The sequence below is a fragment of the Aedes albopictus genome, chromosome 3 (assembly GCF_035046485.1).
Source record: "Aedes albopictus strain Foshan chromosome 3, AalbF5, whole genome shotgun sequence".
Classification (NCBI taxonomy): domain Eukaryota; kingdom Metazoa; phylum Arthropoda; class Insecta; order Diptera; family Culicidae; genus Aedes; species Aedes albopictus.
In genome coordinates this window covers 301,793,399-301,817,579 of record NC_085138.1, presented here as the reverse complement: position 1 = coordinate 301,817,579, position 24,181 = coordinate 301,793,399, and the positions used below count along the sequence as shown (strand labels likewise).

General features: G+C 41.4%; 1 protein-coding gene across 2 annotated transcripts in view; it reads right to left on the bottom strand.

The window, feature by feature from the left end:
• LOC109417164 (leucine-rich repeat neuronal protein 3-like) overlaps nt 1-22,781 on the bottom strand; it is a 505,905-nt gene extending 483,124 nt beyond the window's left edge. Inside the window, exon 1 of one of the 2 annotated variants that reach the window (XM_062842285.1) lies at nt 20,199-22,781. The gene's annotated coding sequence lies outside the window, so the exon portion shown is untranslated. The remainder of the gene's footprint in view (nt 1-20,198) is intronic. The other variant, XM_062842284.1, reaches the window with a different exon arrangement.
• Between the last annotated feature and the right edge of the window lie 1,400 nt (nt 22,782-24,181).

Genomic DNA, 24,181 nt, shown 5'->3' with positions numbered 1-24,181 from the left:
TTGCGTTTCCAGGGTCATATGTTGATTGCTCATATTCGCATTTGCTATCGGGATCGATAGCACATTTCGCCTTTGGCCCATCTCTGTAGACAAATTGTCCGGCTATTTCAGTGAGGGTTCGTTCGCTTCCTCTTTTTTTAAGCAGTTTAGAGCCAGCCGGCGTAGATGAGGGTCCTGGAAGATCCATTTGGAATATTTTGTAGGAACTTCGCGGTAGAAAGCCACTATAATAACGCGATTGAAAAAAATCAGACGGCGCCGTTGAAACTGACAAGACTAAGAAAGCTTTTTCAGTAACATGAACGGCAGACTGAAAAAGCTTGGCTTTCACAGCAACATTCGTGGCACTGTAATGAATTCCTGATAGCTTCGTTCATGAGTGAACAGTTTAACGATTGACAGATGCATTTAAAGCTTTTAAGGAACGCGTGAAACGAAAGTTGTGCTTTTGTTGTTTTCGGTTTTGTTGACAATTCGATTCCAGCGTTTCAGTTTCGATTTCTTACACTGAAAAAAGTTGGCTTTCTCATTCAAGACAAACTGTTGAAAATTTGCACCACTGCTCCCTGGAGCCCTTTGCCATCATGTACTTTGTTTTCGACAAATTAATGACTAATCCGATTCCGCCTGGCTTCACTCTTTAGTTGGATGTACGTTTCCGCCATCGTCTCAAGTTTACGAGCAATAATATCAATATCATCAGCGAAACCAAGCAGCTGAACAAACTTCGTGAAAACCGTTCCACTCGTGTTTATTCCCGCTCTCCTAATTACACCCTCTAAAGCAATGTTGAACAGCAAGCACGAAAGGGGTTGTCCATTAATTACGTAAGGGTTTGTGGAGGGAGGGAGGGTCTGAGAAATCTTACGCGCCATACAAAACTTTTTGGGTTCTCATACAAAAAATCTTACAAGGGGGGAAAGAGTGTCAAAAAATCGCAAAAATTCCCTTACGTAATTAATGGACAGCCCCAAAGACCATTACCTTACCGTAACCCTCTGCGAGATTCGAAGGGACTCGAGAGTGTCCCTGATACTCGAACTACGCACATCACTCGATCCATCGTCGCCTTGATCAATTGTATCAGTTTATCCGGGAATCCGTGTTCGTGCATGATCTGCCATAGCTGTTCTCGATCGATTGTATCATACGCCGATTTGAAATCGATGAACATATGATGTGTGGGAACGTTGTATTCGCGGCATTTCTGCAACACCTGGCGGATGGCGAACATCTGGTCCATTGTAGCGCGTTCACCCATAAATCCAGCCTGATATTGCCCTACGAACTCCCTTACAATCGGTGATAGACGGCGGCATAATATTTGTGAGTAGTAATGTGATCGCGCGGTAGTTCCCGCAATCCAACTTGTCGCCCTTTTAGTAGATGGGACACACGATACCTTCCATCTATTCCTCCGGTAATACTTCGTCCTCCCAAATCTTGGTAATGACCCAGTGTAGTGCTCTCACCAGTGCTTCTCCACCGTATTTTAGAAGCTCGCTTGGTAGTTGATCTTGTTGGAAGTTAGGTAGCGTTGAACGCTCGGGTAGCGTCGAACCTTCAGGTACGAGTTTGGAGTGTTGGAGCGAGGTAGATTTGTTGGTAGATACAATTGTGGGACCTGCGCTGGAACCAAGAGGCAGAGGGTGCTGGCTGATCGGTGGACGCTGGAGCTGGATGGCAGAAGGAACTCGGAGTGGAAGACGCTCTGAGCCAGGAGGAGCTTGATAGCCTCTTAGTAGCAGACGTAGCTTGGAGCCAAGGCCTGGTAGCAGAATCTGCTTGGAGCCAGGAGGAGTCTGGTAGCTCGGTTGCTAAGGAGGAGTTCGGTAGGCTGGAGGAGTACGGCCAGGTGAAGCTCGGGACGCGTCGGATCTGAGGTGTGATGAGGAGGAGTGTTGAATGGTAGGTACATCCTTGGGGGTGCATCATACAGCTCAGTGGAGAGCTAGGTTTCAACTGGTAGGCAAATGGGAATAAATTGTAAATATGTTATACCTAGATTGAATAAAGGAGAGGCACTGAGCTGGTAGCAATATCAGTCAGTGCCTGGGTTTGGAGAACAAAGCCTCGCCTGTGTCTTTATTTCCAACAGGTTATGGGCCAAGGAGCGTGTTCCACAGCACGTATCGACCGGGAGAAAGATCGGCCGCATAAGCCGCGGAGTCGCCTCGCTATGGCCTGCGTGGCCATGGTGGACTAGCCTCCAACAGATCTGCTCTAGCGGCTGTTTCTCCTTTTCAATCTCTTGGAGGTCAGGGGCCGGAAGTCTTTCGTCCTGTGCACATACTCCTAGATCTGTTACCACGCCACCTTCGGTACTTGCAACGTCGCCATCGTAATGCTGCCGCACTTCTCGACTACTTCACGCTTGCTCGTGAGAATATTTCCGTGATTATTTCGGCACATGTCGGCTTATGGCACAAAGCCTCTGCGTGAGCGGTTCAGCTTCTCGTAGAACTTTCGTGTGTCCTAAAGTTCTTGCGGTAAAGTTCTTCCATCGCTTCCCGATCTCGTTCTTCCCGCTGGCGCTTCTTCATCCGGAAGACTTCTGCCTGTTCCGCGCCTGTCTGTAACGTGCCTCATTCGCTCTTGTACGGTGTTGCAGCATTCTCACCCATGCTGTATTCTTCTCGTTTTTCAACTGTTCACATTCGCCGTCGTACCTGTCGTTTCTGTGATTCGGAGTCGCATAGCCGAGGTACTACCTATGGCGGATCGGATGTCCCTCCAGCCATCTTCAAGTGTAGCTGCGCCTAGCTGCTCTTCCGTTGGTAAGGCCACTGCTAGCTGCTGCGCGTATAGTCTTGAGCCACTTCTACGTTACGCAGCTGCTCGATGTTGAGCCGCGGCGTTCGACTTCGACGCGTGCTGATAACTGTCGAAAAGCGCATGCATACAGTGACTAAGTAGTGATCCGAATCTATATTCGCACAGCGGTATGTGCGGACATTGGTTATATCCGAGAAGAATTTACCGTCGATTAGAAAGTGGTCGATTTGGTTTTCTGTTTGATGGTCGAGTGGTCTCCAGGTGGCTTTTGGGATATCTTTGCGAGGGAAGAAGGTGCTTCGGACTACCATAACACGGGAGGCTGCAAAGTTTACGCATCGCTGGCCGTTATCATTCGATACGGCGGGCAGGCTGCTTTGCCCGATTACCGGTCTGTACATTTCCTCCCTTTCTACCTGCGCGTTCATGTCGCCGACAACGATTTTCACGTCACGCGGCGAGCAACCATCGTATGCTTGCTCTAACTGCGCGTAAAACGCTTCTTTCTCGTCATTGGGTCTCCCTTCGTGTGGGCAGTGGACGTTAATGATGCTGTAGTTGAAGAAACGGCCCTTAACTCTCAACATGCACATCCTTGCGTTGATCGGCTGCCACCCGATCACACGTTGTCGCATCTTGCCCAACACTATAAATCCTGTTCCCAGTTCATTGGTGGTGCCACAGCTTTGGTAGAAGATAGCCGCTCGATGCCCGCTTTTCCACACTTTCTGTCCAGTCCAACAAAGTTCCTGCAACGCCACGATGTCGAAGTTGCGGGGATGTAGTTCGTCGTAGATTATCCTGTCACATCCTGCGAAACCTAGTGACTTGCAATTCCATGTTCCAAGTTTCCAATCGTAGTCCTTATTTCGTCGCGTGGGTCTTTGCTGATTGTATCGAGTCGTATTTTCTCCTATGTTATTTGCAATGGGGATTTTTACGGGTGGCTTATTGGGCCTACGCCAACACTCCTGTCTCGCCGGAGGGCCATCGTGCCAGTTCTGTTTAACGTCCCAACCAACCACGATGATGGGGCTACCACCTTGGGTCTAGCTGGGCGTGGTGCAGCGTTTCCTACTCAGCCGCTGGATGTCAGAACAGACGCTGTTTGAGCCGCACCTCCTTGGTGAACAGACGCTCGGGTCGTACCTCCTCAATCTAGCTGAAGTCAGAAGGACAACAGTGCTCAGGCTGCACTACCAGCTTAGCACACAACTCTAAGCTGGCGGTTTTTGTCATCGCTTGACCCGTGGAACATGTGAGGACCAGAGCTATGTTGGACGCTCTACTTATCGACTCACCGTTTTGCAGCCCGAGACTGATACCACTAGTTTACAAAATAAAACGAAAGTCGTGAACTTCTGTCAACGACCAAAATTTTTGAAGCACAATTTAGCGCTGATTTCGAAATCGACCTTCAAAAAATTTTAAGTAGACCAGTTTTTGAGTTTTAGCTCAATATCGAGTTTTACAACTTTTCAAAATATGTAATTTACTAAAATTCAAATATATTGCGTTTTGTTCAACCAATTGTAAATCTTTTTCCATAAATTAAAAGCTGAATACAATACCATTCGATCATCTGAATACAAGTTTTGCGTCAGATTGATGAATTTCAAGATATTGGCGAATTTTAGGGACAATCTCCTTAAATTTTAGCAAAATTCCCAAATTTTTTTGAAGAAAAGTATTTTTTTCTATAAGAAAAACCCAATTTAAAAATTGTTGCTCGACGTTTATTTGACATATCATGTGTAGGCGAGTTACAGTAAAAATTTCAGCTCAATCGGAGCATTGATTACGGAGAATGAGATGTTTGAAGTGAGCGACTTTGCTTAAAAATAGAACAAAAATGGATTTCAAATCGTCACCCTTGTATGGAAAGTCGAAAAAAATTCTGCTCTACTGTAATTTTTTTCCTTCACGTTTTCGAACTCATGCCCTATTCTACACCAAAAATGATCATCAGCTTACTGAGTTCAAAAATGCTGTAAACTAGTGTACTTAGCAGTCCTGATTATCAGGAATGCAAACAAATACCAGATGTTGCACACATCCTAGCATTATGTCCTGCTAGAGCGGATAACACATGTACATTAGGCCGTCCCTTATTTTGCAAAAAATGGAAATGTTATAAGTTCGTTATTGGAAAATGATCGTTTAAGCTAAGGAATGATCGTGTGAAAATTTGAAGTCCGTAGGCTAAGTGGTCCCTCAGGGGTCTTTAGTTGTCAAAATAGTATGGGATTGAAAAAATATGAAATTTTTTTCGTCAGAGAAGTACCACGCGATTCTACTAAAACCAATGATTTTAGGACCATAAAGGAACAAAAATGTGCTTAGAATTGCGATTTCTTTACTCGTTTTTAAATTATTATCAAAGAAAAACAACCGAAAAATCAGCATTTTTTGACCATTTTTTAGGATCCCGAAGGAAATCTATTCTCCTCTCCTCTCCTCTTCTTGGCGTAACGTCCTCACTGGGACAAAGCCTGCTTCTCAGCTTTTAACTGAGAGCTTCCTCTGCCAATGACCATTTTGCATGTGTATATCGTGTGGCAGGCACGAAGATACTCTATGCCCAAGGAAGTCAAGGAAATTTCCTTTACGAAAAGATCCTGGACCGACCGGGAATCGAACCCGTCATCCTCAGCATAGTCATGCTGAACACCCGTGCGTTTACCGCCTCGGCTATATGGGGAAATCCATTCTATTTTGCTCAATAACTTAAAAACGAGTAAGGTACCCCGGGGCAAGTGAGAATCCGGGGCAAGTGAGACCTACAGCCATATTTTTTTTATTTGTTAGTTTTAAGGCAAACATTCTTCATAGAAAACATAGGTATCACACCAACGGATACTTTGAATTCAAAAATTGTTATTGTTCTCACCATAAAGAGACCATATATGTTATTGTTGTTCATATGTAATTTTCAATTCACTAAGTGAGATTAACGTACTGTACTACATTCGTCGTTCAAAAATAGAATAACAAATAAAGTAAAACTTTTTTCGGTTTCAGGATATTATTTGGAGTGCTTACAAGTTATTTTGAACGAAAAAGCTGTAATTTCTTTTCATTTATTAACTTTGTTAACTGCTCTCACTTGCCCCAGTGCATTTCAGCATCTGGGGCAAGTGAGACCTATGAGAGTAAACAAACACAATTTCATAGTTTGATCTCGCTTTCTTCAGCCTAAGTCGAAATTTACACAAAAGTGAATCGAAAATCGGCGCCTTAAGTAATCAATCGTTGAATTATAATTAATTACTTCTATTCTGATGATGAAACTATTGTTTAAAATGATAAAGGTTTTGGTAGAACATATTTTTATCGAAATCATCTTTTTTTCATATTTTCGTTCAAGTAATTTATATTATTTTTTCGTTTTTCGTTGCACAATAAGGTTCTGAATGTTATTGAGCCGGACATAAAGTATAAAAAAATTAGAAAACGACTCATTCGAAGTTCATCTTTATTTATTAATCGTAAAATTATGTAAGGGAAAACATAACATCTGTAAATCTTGAAAAATCTTTTTGCGAGACTCATCAACTAAGTAATATGAAAAGTAAGTTTGAAAATCTTTCGGAATTCAACCTTAGGGCGCTTTTTGTATAAATAAAATCAATTTGTTTTGCACCAGCTGCTAGAGTTGAATCATTTTTTTTTCTCAGTGATTCGTTATTATGTGTGTTACGTAATTTATGCACGATACCACAAATTTTTCCCAACATAAATCGCTAAACATAGTTATTCGCATAAGATATGTATAATTTATGCTACCTTACATATATGCAGCAACTGTATTAAGCCATTTGTACAAAAAATCCGAATAGGTCCCACTTGCCCCGTGATACACTGTAAATGAAGATCTGCTCCACTTTTCATTATATGCATAATATAAAGAATTTAAAAATTTTGAAACAGTTTTAATGCCCGTTAATAAGAAGAAATATACCAACAATGTCTGTTAGAACCATTGGAATTATAAAATTATTTATGTTTAGAATTTTTTGGCTTGACAAAACCAAACTAGCATTTTTTTAGGTCCCACTTGCCCCGGGGTACCTTAACGATATTGCAATTATGAGCACATTTTTGGCCTTTTTTTAGGATTCCAAAATCATCGGTTTTAGTAGAATAGCGTATTATTTTGACGAAAAAAATTTCATGTTGTTCTAGTCCCATACAATTGTTGACACTTGCCTAGAGATACGGGCTTCAGATTTTCACTCGATCCTTTCTTAGCTCAAACGATCATTTTCCAACAACGAATTTAAAACATTTCCAACTTTTACAAAATAAGGGACGGGCTAGTGTACATGCAATACGGGCACGGAAGCTGTAGCATCTCACGCACACTCATCCATGATGTTGCTCCCTGAAGTTGTTTGCAGCGCTAGTGAGTCTGAAGCTCTCAATGTAGGTCAATATGGACAAGAGGGTAGATGTCTGTTTTGTTGTTAGTCGTTTATTCCAATACTCTCACGAATGAGCTGAACCATTTACATTGTCTTTCTAGGGTCATTGGTCAACTAGTTTACTGTACATTGATACTAAAGTTGACCACGGTTTTCATCGATTCAATATTTATTATAACCTACTAAAAAGTGAATGTTTCCTTTATTTTATTCTAAAACCTCTTTTTGGCTAAATTTGTGTTTCCGATACTTGTAAGTAATGCTTCGGAAGGAAGTTGCTTTCAATATCTTAAATTTATACCAACGTATCTTCTAGAGCTATTTGTTAAAACCTTCTTAATCTGGGAGAATATTATCCACAGATGTGCCTGTATATTGAACTCTCTCCATCATGATGAGGTGTCGGAATGTGAGAGACATAATCCCTTTCGGTAGGAAATTCGATATGTTCTACCAAGGCAATAATATATCAGGCTTAGCAAAGGCTTGAGATATTGGAGGCACGCGCATCCCAATCCCACCAGTGGGAACATAAACCTAAGGAAAAAAAAACCCTAAGAAAGGATCCCGATAGAAGAACGCAAAATAGCTGGGGAGCATTCCGAATGCTGCTAGAGTTGATTCCCAGAAACAGAACCGGTGGGCGCTCCCGGAAGAGAGGGGACGAGTTTTTATGGGTTACAATTTATTGGAATGCTGCATCCTCATGCTATTCGATTGGCTGGCTGCCGTTCGTTCGGGCTCAGACGAAGGATAACGAGAGGACCTCGGAGGGGCTGGATCCTAGCAAAGAATCACGTACTTACATGAGAAAATTCCTCCTGTAGCACCGGAGCAGCAGCACTAGGTTGGCTCTCGTTCCTACACGAAGGATGAAGTGTAATTAATGAAATAACCCTTCGAGTCGGTTTTTCGTTTTTGCCAAACGTGCACCTCGTTGGAAAATCTACATATTCGCACGTACAATTAGAAGATATTTATTGCGACGTAATATTTTTTCTTCCGACTAGCATTGGGAGAAACTACAACCGATGCGGAATTTCAATCGAATTCATAAATCATGTTTAACGGCAAAAACATAGTGTGTACTGCCACGGAAATGCCCCGTCCCTCAATATAGTTGTGATCGGCAAAAGCGAAAACAATATAAAATCTTAATTTTTCGTAATTAAAAATAAATTTGCCGAGTTTCCGAAAAGCACAAGTGAGGCTGCTGCCGGCCGGCTAAAAAAGCAGCAAATTAATTAAATTTTGTTTGTGATACAATAAAAATGTTGGGTGCATGCATGCTCATGGAGCGCGTTTTCAAAATACACCCACCCCCAATGTGAGTGGTACAATGGAAAAGTAATTTAAGCAGGGTTCATACGTAGTGCTTGCTGAGGGGATCGGCGAGAAATGCGCCTTAAAGTTGTACAAACTTGTTCCTGGCAAGAATCAATGAAGGAATTGCTGTATGAGTAATATCGGTAACAATCTTTGATGGAACAAACCATAATGGATGGCCCAGAAGTCTGGAAGGCAGCGTGACCCTTGTGATCAAACAGTTTTCACGATGAAGAAAGTTTTGTGATTTATTGATTTTTTGTTTCGAGCCCTGAGGAAGGTCCCATTCCTGGACCGAAACGTCGGTGATTTTCTGAAATCATCCAACGCAAATTATTTTAGATTGTAAGCCGAAAACCCAAGAAATTAAAACTTTCGTCATACATTCGTAAAAACCATTCTATTCTCAAGGCGCTTTTCGTACCGATTCCTCCAATTCGCACCTGTTTTCGCAGCCCACCACACCACAACACGTAAGCAGCCAGCCAGCCAGCCAGCGATGCGAACCATTTGCAAGCTTTTGTTCTGAATGCACGATGGAAAAGCCTAGGTGGTCCAAAGTAAACGAGAGAATGAGGGTAGGTACGTCATGTGTACCGATTGTTTCGTACTGCGCCCCATATGGATGGGGGCAAAGCCACTCTGCTGCACTACTGACTGGATGGATGGAAAGCCAAACAAAAATATTTTTCCGGGTATGCAAAATGGCATATCCGGGCGCAGCGAAACATTAACAAGTCATTTTAATGGAAGTTATTTTACGAAGTATGTCAAGTAAATATTATACCGTATGGGGCGGGTTTGCTAGCGCGATAGGGTTAGTTGAGGAATAATTGAAAAGTATAGAGTTTGGTTGTTATAATATGTGAGCCCTAATTATTTGACTAAAAAGCATGTTAGTAAATTTCCCCAAAGTGTAGGATACTGCACTGGACAGTACTTCCGCTGAGCGGCAATAAGCTTATAGGTCGCCATCTTGGATATCCTGGTCACCATTTTTGGACTCCGGTCATTCCTCATACCAAATATACTCATATTGCATGGTTTTAGAGCTCAAAACTCCAATAAACATCCACCACTTTGAATTTGGAGCCGCCATCTTGGATATTCTGGTTGCCATTTTTGGATCTTCACCATACCAAATATACACATATTGTATGGTTTTAAGGCTTCAAACTACATTAAACAGCCTCTCTCTCTCTTCTTGGCGTAACGTCATCACTGGGACAAAGCCTGCTTCTCAGCTCTATGAGCACTTCCACAGTTATTAACTGAGAGCTTCCTCTGCCAATGACCATTTTGCATGTGTATATCGTGTGATAGGCACGAAGATACTCTATGCCCAAGGAAATCAAGGAAATTTCCTTAACGAAAAGATCCTGGACCGACCGGGAATCGAACCCGTCACCCTCAGCATGGTCATGCTGAATACCCGTGCGTTTACCGCCTCGGCTATATGGGCCCCATTAAACAGCCATCATCTTGAATTTGGAGTCGCCATCTTGGAGTTTAGACCGCCATCTTGGATATTCTGGTCATTCTTTTTGGGCTCTGGCCATCTTCTCCATACCAAGTATACTTATATTTAATGGTTTTAGAGCCTAAAACTTCAACAAAAGGATGCCATCTTGAATTTAAAGCCGCCATCTTGGATTTTAGATCGTCATCTTGGAATTCTAGTCGCCATTTTCGGAGTCCAGACATCTTCCCTATATCAAATATACCCATATGGCATGCTTTAAGAACCTAAATCTCTATTAAACAGCCACCATCTTGAATTTGGAGCCACCATCTTGAACATTTGGCTGCAATCTTGAATTTTAGGCCGACATCGTGGAATTTCTGGTCTCCAGTGTTGATTTCCGCACAAAATTCGTCAACCATGCTAAAGGTTACAAAAATCGCCGCAGTTTGATGTATCAGGTTCAGTTTTATATATGGCCAGTTCTACCGGCGCTGGTCCGGATCACTAAAATAACCATAACTCCAGAACGCCTTGACCGATCCGGACCCTTTTTAATAGCAAACAATGTGGTAAAATTCCAGTTCGACTCAAGCTGAAATCCGGAAAATTGACCAATGGGGAGTGCATTAAAAGTGAGTGAACTTATTTTGCGCACAGCCATACATACATACACACATACACACATACATACACATATACAGACATCATCTCAATTCGTCGAACTGAGTTGATTGGTATATGCAACTTGATCCTCCGAGCATTTTTTCGAAAAATTGTTTATTGAGTGGAAACATAGCCTTTCCAGTACACTTAATGTACGAGAAAGGCAAAACGAAAAAAAATGCCGGATTTTCATGGGTGGTTTGATTTGATTCAACATGTGGGAAGTTCTTTTGTGCGTTTCGCGTGCGTTAGAAATTGTGCTGATTTATGACTAGGACCTCCGGTAGGTCCTTCTGGGATGCCACAGGTATTCCGTCTGGAATTCCTCTAATAAATTCTTCGCGGTTTATCCACAAATTTGTTGCAGGACTCCTTTAGGAGTTTCTTGTGGGATTCCAAGGGAATTCTTGATGAGATTCTTCCAGGTGTTTGCTAAGGATTCCTTCAGAATCTTCTTCTGTGATATATCATTTCTTCTAGGATTTCCAAAAGGTTTCATCCGAGATTCGTCCAAGAACTCGTGGTGGAAGAACACTAGGAGGAACTAGCTGTAGTATTTCCTCAAAGACATCCTGTAGGAACTTCTTGAGGAATGAATACCACATATAAAAACTGCATTTTTCAAAATACTCCCTGTTCAGAGGCAAGACCTCCAGTGGTGAACTCGCGACGACAGGTGACCAACGGTAGACCCAAAGCGGACACTTCGCGAAAATCACACTTTCGACCGACGACAAGGTGTGGGTATTTCGGTGAATAATCGATTGTCTCGACAGAACACGTTTTGGCTTCTGCCTTCTAAGAGATCTATATTTCAACTAACTAATCTAATACAATTGAGGCCTTTCGCTTCGGCAATATCTTTATAAGTGTTTGTGAGAATTTGTAAAAGTGAAGGTATATGCGCCAACCTAGTTGTAATTAGTGTTATCGCAAACTCTGTATAACAGTTTGATTTTGAATTCATTTAATTAAATTTTAATAAGTAACTTAACAACTATTAGCTCCAAACACTCCCAATAATCTATTTGCAGATGTCCATTAGAAACATCTGAAAGAATGCAAAAATGAACTTCTGGAGGAATTCCAGAATTATCTGCAAGAATTCCAAACGGAGCTCTTGGAGAAAACAAAAAAAAGAGATCCTAGATGAATTCTGGAAAGAGTTCCTGAAGAAATATCGGTAAGAGTTCCCGAAGGAATCCACGAAAGAGTTCCTAATGAAATTCAAGAAGCAATACTTGACAGAAGCGCAGAAAAAATTCTTGAGGCAAACCCTGAATTACTTACTGAAAGAATCTCGGAAGGAGCTCTAGGAAGAATTCCGGAGGAGTCGAATACTGAGGCAATATTGAAAGAAGTTTTTGTAAGATTCTTGTGGGCAAATTCCGGTTCATTATTTCTTCCAAGAAACGAAATTTTCTCTCATTGCCTACCAGCAAGAAAATTTTCTTTTCTTCGATGAAATTGTGCGCCGGAATTCGGCCAATGGAAAGATTTCAGAAAAAAAAGTCTTGAAGAAATCTCAGAAGGAACTCCGGGAAGAATCTCGCTTGAAATTCATGGAAGGAATCCCAGACGGAATTTTGGAAGGAGTTTCTGTAGTAATCTTGGATTAAATCCTGAATCAACCCCCGAAAGAACACCTAGAAGAATTCCTGAAGAAATCCCGGGTGAAATTGCTAGAATTGCTAGGCATACTTTCCAGGAATACCTTCTGCAAGTAAAAAAAACCTTCTGAAAACATTCCAAAGGAATCTATTGAGAAAATCTAGAATGGAACTCCTGGAAGATTCCAGAAACTCATTGAGAAACCCCAGATGAAATCCCTGGAAGTCAAAGAAGGAATTCTAAAAGGAGTTCCTAGAGTAACCTTTTAGGAATCCCAGAAATGATCCTGGAGGAAATTCTGAAGGAACACTAAAATCAATCTCAGGAATTACAGAAGGAAATCTTGAGAGTAATCCAAGAATAAATTTGTGGAGAAACCACGGAAGATATTCCTGGAGTTATCTCAGTGAAAATGGCTGGGGTAATCTTAGAAGGAATTAATTGATGAATCTCGGAATTAATTGCTAGAGAAATTACGGAAGACATTTTGAAGGAATTTAGGATCTCTGGAAGAGTCTCAGGAGTACTGGAGGAATCCTGGAAAGAGCTCTTGAGGTAATCCCAGACGGGACTTTGTGGGGCACACCCTAGCCTAAATGAATACTCACTGTTTCATATCCCTCGTATACCTGTCAAATGAATGAACATCCCTTTTGTTGGTGTTCATTCAGTACGGATGGTTCGCGTGAGCGGCAACGAGTCAACCACACTACGGGGCCGTTCGACTCTCCCCCTTTCGTCCAGCAACCACCGACGAGTCGTGACGGACTAGCGACCGGCTTCCATCTTGCATTGGGTGATTCTCACTGCGAGCATTATTTCTGGTCTTCCACAAACCTCTTTAGGAATCCCGGAAAAATCTCATCAAGGACTCTCTGGGAATCATACAAGAAACTCCAAATTTGTAGACAATAAGGATTTCTTGGAAGGATCTCGGGTAGAATTCCTGCGGGTTCCCAGAACGCTCTCCTGGAAGGGTGCCTCCGTGCCGTCATCAAGTCATAAATTCACACGCACGTGAAACCAACAAAACAACTTCCCACGTGTTGAATCAAATTAAGTATAAAATTAAGTTTTCGGATGTGTGTGGTCCTGAAAAGTGGTTACATTCGCTTAGTAAGTACCTATTTTATTTCTAACTATTCAACACCGGGGAAGGGGGGGGGCTGGTTCTGTAATGCGACGTGACAGGCGTCATGGATGGTGGCGACATGGCGTCGAGTGGTGTCCAGTAACTGGCACCACGTAAAACTTGACGGTCGGACGACTGGACAACACGAGGCACGGATTCTTCTAGACGGTCTATTTGCTGGAAGACCCGAATGCGACGGGACTTTGGACGAATTTCAGGTGGCCAATTGTTTCACGTGGCCGGAAAACAACAGTGGTAAAGGCTTCTGGCACAAAGCGTGGGCCCAAAGCGTGGCCCAGATAAACAGCTTTGTAGCTAACTACCCACCCATAATAAGGGGGTGGGGGGTGGAGGGTTAGAAGGCGCATTGGTCCTCAAATCCTACCTGGATTACTCCCAGAGGACCGGACGGTAGATTTTAATGTTCACGGGCACACCTATTGATTTCTGTTGCGGTGCGAGACCCCTCCCTTATATAGAAAGACCACTCCACAAATGAAACATAAATTTATGCATAACATGAGTAGTAATCTAGCAAAAGAAACTAAATTGGACAAGGGCAAGTTTCTGTGGGCAAGAAATGTTCAACAATAGTGTGAGACCCTTGGTAAGACACCATTCCTCTGGAAGGGGGAGGGGGCCTCTCATACAAATAAAATTAAAATGTCTGCACAATTCGGGAATGGTGTCCAGCCGACGGCTATCAGGCCAAATAGGCATAAGCCCGAAGAATCATTAGTCGAATAATCATAATGTTCTGTTTGTCACAAAAATATGAAATACAACTTCAGGCAGTTGCTTATACTGCTCACTCCATCTGAGATCCTCATTTTTTTAATTAGATTTTTTCTAACATGTCATATTGTTACATATTGTTTTGAAGATCAAGACGAAACTACAAAAACTTCCATCAGAAATTATTCCTTCTTTTCATCAGTGACCGTCCATCAATGGCGTAGCATTCGTGGGGGGGGGGGTGTTGAGAGGAGTATCTGGTTTTACTACGTACTGGTTTCAGAAGGTTGGCACCAGAGGCACGTGATCCTCCCGATTATTTGGAATGAAAAAATGGGCTACGAGGAGAGAGTCAAAAAATGCTACATTATTTCTGGATGCTCCCTCAACGGGTTTTCTTCCGGGTGGCATTCTTGAGAAGTTTGCGGCGTTCAAACTGTTAATACAATGAGAGATTTGCATTAAATCTAAGTTACATTGATAAAGGGTTGTTGGTTGGCAATCAAACTGCTTTCTTCATAGGATATTTTTCTTCTTTAAAAATACACTCCCGTTCAAAAGTTTGGGGTCACCCCCTCAAAAACATGTCATTTTTTTAGGCCCATATCTCCGCCAATTTGCGTCCGATTTCAAAACCCTAGGTTTCATTCAAAAGATAATAAGTCAAAGAAACTTTGAACATGATTTAAAAGAAACTTTTTCAAAAAATTTTGTATGTAAACTTAACCCAAATTTGCCAAATTTTCTAAAAAATGAATATAAACTTACGGCAGTGTCGCTGGATGTTGGGTCGACCAAGTTTTAAGATGAGAGCGGTAATATGACCCATTTTCTATTAGCTTTCAACTGCTTTTTACAGAACTTAACTAAAAAATCTAGAAAAAAAGTTATTAAGTAAATTAATCCTTGATGTCATCGACCAAAAGTTTGGGGTCACCCCTCAATATGATGTATCGGTCAAAAGTTTGGGGTCACTTTTGTAAAACATGGAAAAGTGATTTGGTGATATCTTCGTCATCTTTAGTTCAATTTTTATTATTTTTGGTTCATTCCAAAGATTAATAACTAAATTTACGTTTGATGTCTTCAACTTAACGTATTTAACGATTTTTGTATATAAAAATGTTATGTAAAGTTAGCACATTTTACCACGCTTCAAAAAATGAGGCAACTTTACGTTAAGTTTTAGTATGTAAATTTCATCAAATATGTGTGGTTCAATGTCTATGCAGTAAGTATCATTCATTTTGTTTCAAATAAGCCAAGAAGAATTAAAATTGAATGAAAGATGACAAAGACATCAACAAATCACTTTTCCATGTTTTACGATAGTGACCCCAAACTTTTGGCCGATACAGCATTTTGAGGGGTGACCCCAAACTTTTGGTCGATGACATCAAGGATTAATTTACTTAATCACTTTTTTTCTAGATTTTTTAGTTAAGTTCTGTAAAAAGCAGTTGAAAGCTAAAAGAAAATGGGTAATATTACCGCTCTCATCTTAAAATTTGGTCGACCCAACTTCCAGCGACACTGCCGTAAGTTTATATTCATTTTTTAGAAAATTTGGCAACTTTGGGTTAAGTTTACATACAATTTTTTTTTGAAAAAGTTTCTTTTAAATCATGTTCAAAGTTTCTTTGACTTATTATCCTTTGAATTAAACCTAGGGTTTTGAAATCGGACGCAAATTGGCGGAGATATGGGCCTAAGAAAATTACATGTTTTTGAGGGGGTGACCCCAAACTTTTGAACGGGAGTGTAGGCTTGTCTTTCATGTTATGGTCTCGGTTATGGTGTTATGTAGGAAGAGGGCCCTTTTTATAAATGAAAAAAAAAAAAATAACCTTTCGTAACTCGCGCGGTTCGCGTCAGTACCACGCTAATGCTGAGGACAAAAAGCGAGATTTTTTCAAAGTATTGTACAAAATACAACAGCGCGATCGCCTGTGGATTAAGCAAAGATAAAATGTATTCAGGCAATAAAAACACAAACTGTGTAGAAAGAAAACATCATCACTATTAAATGGGCAATACAACGTTTGCCGGGACAGCTAGTGAAGAATAAAGAATTTAACAAAACTCTCATGGAAAGATTGCGGCTAAGCACTCTAGATCACTTTCAGTACATTTGTAGTCATTTCTTCCATGATTTTTAACTTTTTTGCTTTTTTATTATTCAATCTAGGGAATCGCGCCACTTGGGCGGTGGCTTCAATATTCGTCTGTTTTCCACTATAACTCAGTCAAATTTGAACCAATTGACACAACTTTTGGAATGTGGTGAGATAGGTATAGTATCTACCCGTGTACAACATTTCAAGTCAAATGGTTCAAAATTGACTGAGTTATAGTGGAAAACAGCCGAATATAGAATCCACCACCCAAGTGGCGCGATACCCTACTTTGACTTTTCCAGTCAAAGTTACTAACTTTTTCTCTCACGAACACTTTGGAGCTTTAGGCGAATGCAACAGTGACGTAATTTTGCAAATCCGTTGACACATACTCGAGCCAAATCGTGACATACAAACGCTATAAACCATGACTTGGTTGCTGATAGAATTTATTGAATTTCTAGAATATCTTTGGCGGTAATCCCGGATGTGTTTCAGCCGATTTTAACAAAAAAAATCATGTTTCAAAGCTCTTTTAATTCTCTCAAGATCTGATGGTGTCAGGATTTGGCCATAACTATCATCCATATTTTAGGAATTTGCTTAAGAACTCCAAATATTCGAACCAAAACTCTTCGCAATAACTCACCTTTAATTTTTGCCAGAGTTTCTTCGTACTATATTTTAAACAGTTTAAGCGGTCTCTAGTTTAATTGAATCATAAGCTGTTTTAATAGCATCAAACTTCCTGAGCTGTCTAAAAAGAATCAAAATTCCAAAAGTTCTTTTAAATTCCGATAAAAATATTATAATTCTTCCAAAAACTGTGATTAATTCTTCAATAAACGTCTTCACATTAAGCATGAATCATACCTACTATGTCACATTCTAATCTAAACTATTCAAATTTAATCGAATTCAAACGCAGCCAGAATGTGAAATCATCCTGGAAAGTAGTCAAGTTACATTAGCCCCAATTACTAGGCTTGTCATAATGAGGCTTGCAGCATATTAATACTAAATTACAAGCATCAAAATGGCCAGATGTACTGCGTTGTCTTTGCCGCAAAAGACTATTCTTTGAGTTTGAACGATTGTTTTTCCGTCGATGTAATTCTAGAATCTACAGGCGAGGATGGACACGTAAAAATACCGTACCAAACGCTCCAGATATGTGTCAAAATATACGCATGTGTGAAAAAAACAATCTAAATTATGTACACTAAAACCACTATTTATCCATGTTATTTTTATGCACTTTTAATTTATGCATCTTTTTTATGCTCTGCAACGGCTATCAGGGGGTGTTTGGTTACAGGGAAGAGCAAAGGAAGCTGGCAGCGGCGTTTCAGGAGGACCCAAGGGATTTCAGCGGGGTACCAGGAGATCGCACGGAGGTTTTCGAGGGTCTGAGAGGGGTTTCAAAAGCATTGTTTCAGAGGATATTCGACGGGTTTTTGAGGCGTTACAGGTACGTTTTCGGGGGGTTCCGAGGTTGTCACGTGCGTTAAAAGGGGTCTGAGTGGAACTTGAAGGGGTTTTGGAGGCATTTCAGAAATTCCAAGAGAATTTTAGACTGGTCATTGCGGAGGCGTGTTTTTTAAACGTCTTCAAAATCGCCTTAAAACCTTCTCGGAACCCATGTAACGCACCTGAGATGCTCCGGAACCCCCCAAAAACTCCTCCGTAACGCCTATGAATCCCACCAAAAATGCTGGACAGTATTTGGGGGTTTCGGAGCATCTCAGGTGCGTAACATGGGTTCCGAGAAGGTTTCAAGGTGATTTTGAAGACGTTTCAAAAAAAAAAAACGCCTCCGCAATGAGCTCTTGGACTTTTCAAACATAATTTTTCTAAACTTAATCGGTGATTCTAGAACCCAATTGGACCAAATTTGACCTCGAAGTTGCGATATCTCTACAGGTTTTCGAGATTGTTGAAGAAAATGTCTCATTTAAATATTTACTTGGGCTTTATAGTGAAAAAAGTGAGATTTGTTTTGGGCTGCCACCCCTAAATATCAACCGAAATCGCTCATTTTTGCACAGCTCACTTATTTCGACCAGTAGATCACTTTCTGCTTGGCAAATCATATCCTCGAGAGATTTTGCTAAATTAGCCCCACCCTAACGATGTCATTTATCACTGTTCGGGCTTTTGTGTCTTATGAGGTTCTAGTTATCGCATGTAACTGTATAAACAGCGGCACCTGAGTCCACTAGTAACTTAATAAGCCTGGTATCAATGGTCAGTAGTAAAATCTCTGAGGATCTGACCCTTTCACAGTCTTTATCTCCCCTGTAATCAGCTGAAAATGTCCTGTATAAAAACTAATAGCAGGAATGAACCTTTTGTGTATCTTCTTCCAGTCGGCATTCACTAGTTGGTTTAAATAAGACTGTGCCAGATTCGCTAATCACAAGATGAACAATTGAACAAGTAGAAAGCAAGTGTTGACAAACTTTCTAATGATGACATTTTCTACCATGTATTTTGCTACATTAATCTTTACTTATATAAAAATGGATAATTATCTTACTGATAGCTGAATGTTCATCAGATTTCAAGCTTGTAGGAGCTTTTTTTAAATTGTTTTTATGACGATTAGAAAAATTATGATAAATCGGAAAAAAATTGGATCGATTTTGAAACTCTATATATTTTGTATGGGAAGAAAAATAGGCGAAAAACTTTAAATCTCATTTACTCGAAAGTGGGATTCTGTTACTTACACCCATTTGCTTTTGGTCCTGTCAAATAAAATCTAAATAATTTATAGTATGGATTTGGATCATAGTTGAATATTCAAGTTAGTTAAGAAAATAAAACGCGATATAACACATGTTGCCGAATATGTCAAGAAAATTGCAAAGAAAGATTGAAAAAAATATATTTATTTTAAACTAGTTGTCCCGGCAAACTTTGTCTTGCCAAGCTGTGCTGGTTTGATAACTGTAGGGCTCAAAATAGCACCGCACTCTTAGATTGGTTTCATTTCAATCGGGCTGATTTTCTTCCCAGGTCATTAAAATCAGGATTTTGTAAATTTTCTTACTTTTTTAGTTCATTTTTGTAACTTTTTTTACATATAAACACAGCCACCATGAATACGAATCTAATCATGCAAGAGTCATGCTGATCGGTTCAGCCATTCGTAAGTTTTGTTGCCTCAAAGGGATTTCAAACTCATTTTTACATATATAGATAGTTTACCGGATACAACAGAAGCTTGCTCTTTCCTGCCCTTCTCTCTCGAACAGTGACGTAGTTTATGAACGTTCTCCAAAATATATAGTAGAATAGTAGATGCGGCAAACGAAATTAAATCAGTGCAGTGCTCAATGAAACCCAAAAGGAAACGCGCAATTACAATCGGCTACCGAATACAAGAAAAAAATGCAGAATAAGAGAAGGGCCAGAAACTAACAGCGAAAACGAATGAAAAATTTTGAAAACACGTGAAACTTATCCTACTTTATCTGAAGGACTTAAATATGTCCTCGAATGGATGTTTCTGATTACTTGAGATAAACTCAAAACTTTGAAACGGTTGTATTGATATAAGTATTATATGGTTTCACGCAATATTTTTTGAACGAAATGAACCTGCCGAGAGCTGAAAATGTCGATAATACAGATACATAATAATAGTAATTACATATTGCTATTAATAAATAATAATAATAATAATATTAATATTGCTATTGAAATAATTATTATAAATCAATAATAATCTTAACACCAAACGTAAAAGATTGTCATCGGTTTAAATAAAAGAACGGATATTCAAAATCAAACAATCACTATATTTGGATCAACTAAATGAAAACAATTGAAAATAAAACGCATCAATTAGTGGTCAAACAATAAAACACTTTATTTCATCAAACAAGGAACAATAACAAAACCTTCAATTGATAGTTTATTTTGAAATGCGTTTAATCAATTACCCAAAACACACAAACTGCTGCGCTCTGCTAAAATGCTCGTTTCACCGGAACTGTTGTTGCTCGGCTGGAACCCCTTTTGTAGAAACGCGCTTCCGCACTAGGGCTAATAATTACCCAATTGAATTAACCGAACCGCACTATTGCACTCGCACATACACAATGACGACCGTTCGGCCTAGGGCCATATGAGCTACACACGCGAATGGGTTTTTATTGTTCTACTCTCGGAGCGTCTCTCCCCCTCTTCCGGTAGACTGTTCACTTCACTCGATTGCACTTAATTAGCTCGCCTCTAATGGGATATCAACGCCCTCGCTTTCGAAAACGTCCGAACAACGCCGTGCGTTCAATCAACACCTGTGAAATTAATAATACGATTTCGGGCGTTTCACTGTTCGACGGATGGTCCACGACCTACACCAGATTGTTCCTCGCATGTGCCAAGTCGCTCTTCCTGGACCCGGTACCACAAAGTATGCACACCGTGCCGGGCTTGTAAAACCGATTATTATTCCAATTTGCCAACATGCCCCATACCAGGACGACGAGAGTGGCACTTGCAGCGGCGACCTAGACCAGAGAAAACCGCATCGATTTATTCACAGTTTTGCTGCTTTCCAGTAGAAACTAGGGCTTGCTCCGTTCGGCAGTACTCTCGGTAGATTGCGGTCACGTTGAACGCAGGCAAGTGGGTTTGAGGTTCACCGCACTCGTACGAAAAATTCTGTTGGTTTTCAAACTGGAGGTTCCCTCTGGTGGGACCAAGTTCACACACTGATGTCACCGGACGAGACCACGAAAAAACGCACTGGTACGAGCCTTGACAATTTCACTCTAATCTGCTGGTCGTTTTTTGAAACAGCCACCAGCGTCGTTCCCTCTTATGAAGGACGACTTTTTTCGGGGGTTCCAGGATTGAAACCAGATGACAGCCGAATTGCCGACCTCGTAACGAGCAGTTTTTTACATCATCTCATACAATATGTATCACTAACTGCGAAAGCGATATGATTCGTTTTATCCTGACTGAAGCAAGTTCATATTCCCCCTCGAATTAATACCAGTCTGCTTGGCGCGATTGGGGGTGCCTTACGAAGAGCGCTACGCAATCCTTAGTGAGCCCCCATTCCACCCCTTGACGAATGAAACACACTAGCACCGTACTCTCCAATCCAACTGGTTCAACTATACGTTCCACCGAATCGCTGTCCAGTCCCAGGCTTGATTGATTGATGGTCCTCTGGCGATAGCTTTCACCTGTTTCGGCTGGCAGCAGGACCAAAAAATCTGATACTCTTTTGTTAGCAGCTCCACAGGAAAAATAAATTGAGATTCACGGTAGCGAAAAAGTCCACTTGCTTTACACGCAATCCAATCAAACACCGCACAACGCGAGGGAACACGAAAGATTCGCGTCCTGTCCTTCCCGAAGCGATGATAGTACTGATGAGCGCTCGGCGTTCATCTCCGTTCCGATCCAATTCCGATTTCTCCCTTTGTTGGTGCAACGATGCAACGAACAGCTTCGGTTTGCACGTAAAATGTCGCGGTATGTTGTGCAACATCGTTTGAAGGAATTCCGAGTTGCTCAATCTCTCCCAAGTTGCTCAGTTTTCTGCTTGTTTACTTTCGCTGCTCTCTGCCGATGGTTTCTCTCCGCATCTTTCTCTCGTCTTCAAAACGTTATCTCTGCTTCGCGAGAGCGATTGGATTGCACTTGAGGAATGCGTGGGTGCCGCACACCGCTCACTAAACGCGTTGTAATCCTGCTGTTTGTTTTGATCGCTTTCGTTCTTGCTTTTTCCCTCTCGCCCATCGTCGCGCCACACTGGACGTTCCCTTCCGCCTGCCTGTCTGTCTGTCGCTCTGTCTGTCACATCACTTCTTCGCTCAATGTGTCATAATTTTATTCCCGCTCTCTGTTCGCCTCATTGTTCCTCGTTTCACGATTCAATAGGTTGATGAAAGGAAACGCAGAGGACGGATCTTGTTCAGCGTTAGGTATATCGTTGATAACTGATGCAGGCGTGCTGTCAGTGCTTCATATAGAAGAATGCCAGGCTCTCGGGAAATGCTTATGCGAAGAGTCAAAGTCGCACTGCTTCACGCAGTTGAGTTCCACAGAGACCGATGATGATGTTGGTTGAGTGATGAAGGGAGATGACGCAACGAGAACGAGGAGGCATAACGCTGATAGACGCGTGAATAATGAATGCTTTTGGTGTTTATGTTACTCTATGTTTTTGTGTACGCCACTCGCTTCAATGGATGCTGTTCTATTGTAGGGATGGACTTGGTCGGCAGTATGTATGGACTTAACGAACTAGGAGAGAAAATGGAAGAAGCTGCTTTTAATTAATTATCCATTCTTGAAAATTTGAATGACATTTACTTGCTGTGGCTAAAAGAATGTTGTTCAACAGAATAGATGCTTTGCATTTTCTGGTGTTTGTTTTAGAAGCCAAGTAACGGATGGAATGTTTACTATAGTTTATGCATGCCCTGTCAGCTATATCATAAGTATGTGCATTATTCATGAAAAAGAGTTGTCAACCCTAGTATGTGTTTATTCTGCCCGGTAAATAAGTGCTCGGCAATGCGTACCAGTAATAGCACAGAACTATGGGAAATCATGAACAAGAACGGCTTTCCTGGATAACTTATCAGACTGATAAAAGCGTCTATCGTTGCTGAACAAAACTGGGGTAGGATTTTCATGAAATCCGGTCGATTTGTCTGTTTTGGGGTTGACATGGATATTATTGCTAGAGCATTTGAAACGATGTTAGAATTATACAACAGCTTGAATTGTGAAAGAGCAAAGGTGAATGCATAAACAACAACGAAATACATGCTGGTAGGTGGAACTGGGCGAAACAGAACAGAAATATTACGATAGACAGGGTTCTTCGGTGGTGGCGTGGTGTGGAAGAAAACGGTTTGCGGCAAGGGCATATGGCATCGATGCGAACCACGAGCTCGCTGTATTCTTCTTACTTATTTTCATTCCTGAGCACCCATGGTGGTACAAACGGCTGAACTCTGAATTGAAAGATTTCTATCCTAGGCGATTGCCTACCATCGTCTTGACCTGTGGCCACACCAATTTTCTATCGTCTGTTAACCGACAAGATAGCGTTCACGGTCGGCCTCCCCTTCCGGAAGCCGAGCTGGTTACTCGAAAGAACATTTACACCCTCGGTGTGGTTGAGGATGATCTTTTCAAGCCCTTTCCCTGCCGTGTCGACCTAGCACATTGATCTATATGACAACGGCTCTCCGGGCTCTGCCGCTTCCAGACCTATAAAAAAAAACTCCCTCGTCCAGGTATTTCTGCATAGCAGACCTGATCATTCCGGGAGCCTTTGCAATAGCTACTCCTTTAGGAACTGGGATAACGGACTTTCCTATCCCCGCAAGTTCCTCATCGGTGGCCCTCTCCTCAATTCCAGTCCCAGTCCCCAACTGGCTTACGAAAGGAGGCCAAGGACTAGGATCATGACACGGGAAAAGCCCCTCGATGGTCCCCTTTAACATCTCTGGATACTGCTCTGTAGGAGCCATTCAGCGTGACTTTGGCAGCGGCGAAAACCACGACTCGCTGCATCCGCCACCAAGCCCGTAGACAGGCATTGCGCAAGTCCGCAATCGCTTGAGTCCACCCAGTAAGCCAGTGGTACGATGTCTTCCACCCACGTGGGCTTGGCCTTGGCCTAGCCGCCTCTTTCTCTACCCGCTACCTGCTGTTGTTGTAGTCGATACTGTAGCGCTCAATTTCATTTTAAAGGCATTTTTATTTTTTGTCGATTTCTTCGAACAAAATTGATGTTTTTCATACAATTTTACTATACACATATCATCATGGCGTCATTGTTTTGGCAGTTCTTGGCAGTTGCATTTTTCTTTAACCGATTCTGCATACATAAATGAGCATTTAAACGGAATCTCCCCGCGGGGAGTAGCGGGGAGCAAATTGTAAGACA